The 4,157-nt window shown below is 45.2% G+C and overlaps 1 pseudogene; it reads right to left on the bottom strand.

The window, feature by feature from the left end:
- Positions 1-1,968: 1,968 nt before the first annotated feature.
- LOC100594488 lies at positions 1,969-2,407 on the bottom strand (annotated as a pseudogene).
- Positions 2,408-4,157: the final 1,750 nt, after the last annotated feature.

The raw sequence follows: 4,157 nt of genomic DNA, 5'->3' as shown, positions 1-4,157 counted from the left end.
GTGAAAAGCGCGCTTACCAGCCTGAGCCCCAGCGGCTTCAGCAAGATGAACTTGGTACTGTGGAGAGAAGAAGAGTGATGGAGAAGGAAAGAGGAAGGGAGATAAGGCCTCAGGGACTTCCAGGTGCCTATCCCAAGAAGGCAGGCTTTCCATATGCACAAAATATTCCTAGCACGACCTGTAACGATTGTATTTTGTACCATTCTCCAATTAGGTTAGTGACTGTGTGTGTTCCATGTGTGACTGTGTACTCTTCCAGGTGGTATGAGGCATCATGGCAGAATGACGTGTATATATTTTATTCCTCTTCATTAAAACAGTGATTCATCAGGTTATGGGTGCACCAAAATCTCACAGATCACCACTAAAGAACTTAATCATGTAACCAAGCACCACCTGCTCCCCAATAATCTTTGGAAATAAAAGATTAAAAAATAAATTAAAAAAATTTAAAAACCAAAATTCATCTCTAAAAAAAAACAAAACAGTAATTAAAAATGGTGTTCAGGCTGGGTGCGGTGGCTCACGCCTGTAATCCCAGCACTTTGGGAAGCTGAAGCAGGCAGATCACGAGGTCAAGAGATCGAGACCATCCTGGCCAACATGGTGAAACTCCGTCTCTACTAAAATACAAAAAAATTAGCTGGACGTGGTGGCGTGCACCTGTAATCCCAGCTACTCAGGAGGCTGAGGCAGGAGAATTGCTTGAACGTGGGAGGCACAGGTTGCAGTGAACCAAGATCACACCACTGCAGTCCCGCCTGGCAACAGAGTGAGACTCCGTCTCAAAAAAAAGGTGGTTAATGAGATGAAGAAAAAGATAAAAAAGCAAGGGGGTGGAATAGGGACTGATGAAGGTGTACATTTTCTACCAGTATACACCAGATTGCATTTCAGGAGGTTGCACAATAAGGTCTTATCCACAAGATGAAGTGAAACCCAGGGACTTTAAAACGTCCACATTTATTTTAACACATAGGTCATTTAGGGGAAAGGAATTGAGTTTCAAGAAATTGAAACTTACAGGATTGCTTAAAACCTTGTTGATGGAAATAGAGCTAGAAAAACTCCATTGACTTGTCAAATCAGTGATGACCATTCAGTGGGTTTCATCTCAATAGTTTCTGCGGAGCATTTTGTTAAACATCCTGAGGAGCGGTGCCCCCCAATGGTCTAGAAATTCTTTGATTCTGAATTTTCAATCAATTAACCTCCTTAAAATCATTTCCCCAGGAAGATATTTTTTAAAAAATAGAGAGACGATGTGATGTTTAAAACTGAGTGTCAACTTGATTGGATTGAGGGATACAAAGTATTGATCCTGGGTGTGTCTGTGCGGGTGTTGCCAGAAGAGGTTAACATTTGAGTCAGCCGGCCGGGAAAGGCAGCCCTTAATCTGGTGGCATAATCTAATCAGCTTCCAGCGAATATAAAGCAGGCAGAAAAACGTGAAAAGGAGAGACTGGCCTAGCTTCTCAGCCCACATCTTTCTCCCGTGCTGATGCTTCCTGCCCTCGAACATCAGACTCCAAGTTCGTCAGTTTTGGAACTCGGACTGTCTCTTCTTGCTCCTCAGCTTGCAGATGGCCTATTGTGGGACCTTGTGATCATGTACGTTAATACTTAATAAACTCCTATATATATATATAATATATAATATTATGTATATCTCCTATTATAGCCTATTAGTTCTGTCCTTTTAACAGAATCCTGACTAATACAGATGATGAAGAAATAATTCACATTTTAAGGTGTGTTTATTTGTTATGATTTTATCTTATTTTAATTTATTTTTAGAGATGGGATCTCACTGTATCACTCACGCTGGAGTGCAGTGGCACAATCATAGCTCACTGCAGCCTCCAAACTCCTGGGTTCCAGCAATCTTCACGCCTCAGCCTCCTGGGTAGCTAGGACTACAGGCACGTGCCACCATACTTGGCTAAATTTTTGGCAGTTTTAGTGGTTTCATTTAAACACAAATAAAATGTGCACATGAGCCGTGTATTCATTTTCTTTGCTGCGCAGCCTGGCATTGGGGTTGGTGACTCTGAGGGCAGCTGGGCTGCCCTTTCCATATGGCTTTGCGGGTCTTGGAGGAAACACTGTGAGCGATCTCCGCCGGGGAGATTTGCTGCACATCAGTAGCACTTCCAGCTTCTTGACATTGTGGACCAGGAACTTCCAGAAGCCACAGGGCGGCATGTGCTTTGTTTTTTTGTTCCCATAACCAGTGTTGGGCATCAATATCTGGCCCTTGAATGTTCTCCGAACCCTGTTGCCAATACTTCTGGGTTTCCACCAGTTAACACTTAATTTTGCCACATCGATCTGACTGGTGCCAGATGAACTTCTTGGTCCTCTTTTTGACAATCTTGGGCTTCATGAGGGGTCTGAGGTCAGCCATCATGTCAAGTAGATGGTTGTCACCTCCGTAGGTGGCACCGAGGAAGAGAGACTGGCTAATATTTTAATTGTTATTTTTGTAGAAGTTGGGGGGGGGGGTCTCACTAGGTTGCCCAGGTTGGTCTTGAACTCCTGGCCTCAAGTGATCCTTCTACCTCACTCTCCCAAAGTGCTGGGATTACAGGTGTGAGTCACTGCATTCAGTTTAGGTGTGTTTATATAGGTGTGGTAATAATCTGTAATCTTGAATTCTTTGAGTATTCTCTCATATTTAGACAATCATTGCAACATTTAAGCAAATTTGATTTACTACATTTACTATTATGATTTATAAAAATCACTTAAAAGAGTGCGGAATTTTTGCTTTCTGTGGCAGATGCTGTCATTGCTCTTGGATCCTTTTTCCAATTTCAGGCTTACTAGTTGCAGCGATTTTCTCTCTGACCCCCAGCAAATACCTGCATGTGGAGGGTAGTTACTTCTGAGTGCGTCCCAGAGCAAAGGAGGGCTTAGCAGCAGGTCCAAGCTGTGGAACAAATGGCCCTGCTACTGGGGCCATATGGCTCAGCAGATCCCATGATGCTAGAGGAATCCATGCTTGATAAAGACACCATCTCTAGCAAATCCCATTAAGAGCATGTCAATGTAGACTCCAAAATTCTGAACAAGATCATGCCACCTGGGGAGGAAAACTATACATCATTGGAAAAAGCTCTTCTTATGCTATTGGGCACTGGTATGTATGGTTTGGCTATGTGTCCCCACCCAAATCGCACCTTGAATTGTGATCATCCATCCCCATATGTCATGGGAGGAACCTGGTGGGAGGTAATTGAATCACGGGGGCGGGTTTTTCCCGGGCTGTTCTCGTGATGGTGAATAAGCCTCGTGAGACCTGATGGTTTTATAAAGGGGAGTTTCCCTGCACAAAATCTCTCGCCTGCCTCACTGAAGACATCCTTTCGCTTTTCCTTCATCTTCCGCCATGATCGTGAGGCCTCCCCAGCCATGTGGAACTGTGAGTCCATTAAATCTCTTTCGTTTATAAATTACCCAGTCTCAGGTCTGTCTCTATTAGCAGCGTGAAAACGAACTAATACAGGCACGAAGTACATTTTGACTGTGGATTATCAAGCAACATATGACCAGAGCGCCTATCACGAGTTGGCTGCTGTGGTGCTGTCAGGTCTACCAAGTCATTAAGTGACGTGAGCACAGAGCAATCTAGGATAACGTAAAAGTGCTGCATCCAGGATGGAGCCTGAGCGTGTCTGGGGCAAAAGGAAGTTACACAAAGAGGCGGTCCAGACCCCATGTCATTCAGCGCCCTTGCATCCATTCTTCTCCCAAGCTTCTGTCCATGGCCCTGTGGGGTGCTAGCTATGACCAACCGATGCAGGAAACAGTCTGGGCCTGGTGTGTGGAAGGCTGGACGCCTACTGCAGGACTGCGTGACTCAGAAGCGGCGCTGAAGTTTGTGGTGAGCACAGACTCTCTCCACAGAGTCTCTGCTTCACGTGGAGAAAAGTGCCCCAGGTAAGGATGCACTTGGCCTCCTGAGCAGTGGCTAAGGCTTGCCTGGTTTGTCAGGACTCTGGAAGAAGTGATCTGCGAAGGAGTTTGGGGAAGAGGCCTGCGGGTGGACCTAGGGGAGTCACCCAGTGTGTGGGACTTTTGGTATCATCATTGAGGCCCAGCCAGGAACATCCACTTTAGAGGAGGCACTGGATAAGCAGATGGACAGCACGACT

The sequence above is a fragment of the Nomascus leucogenys genome, chromosome 13 (assembly GCF_006542625.1).
Source record: "Nomascus leucogenys isolate Asia chromosome 13, Asia_NLE_v1, whole genome shotgun sequence".
NCBI classification, from domain to species: domain Eukaryota; kingdom Metazoa; phylum Chordata; class Mammalia; order Primates; family Hylobatidae; genus Nomascus; species Nomascus leucogenys.
This window is presented reverse-complemented; position numbering and strand designations above follow the sequence as displayed.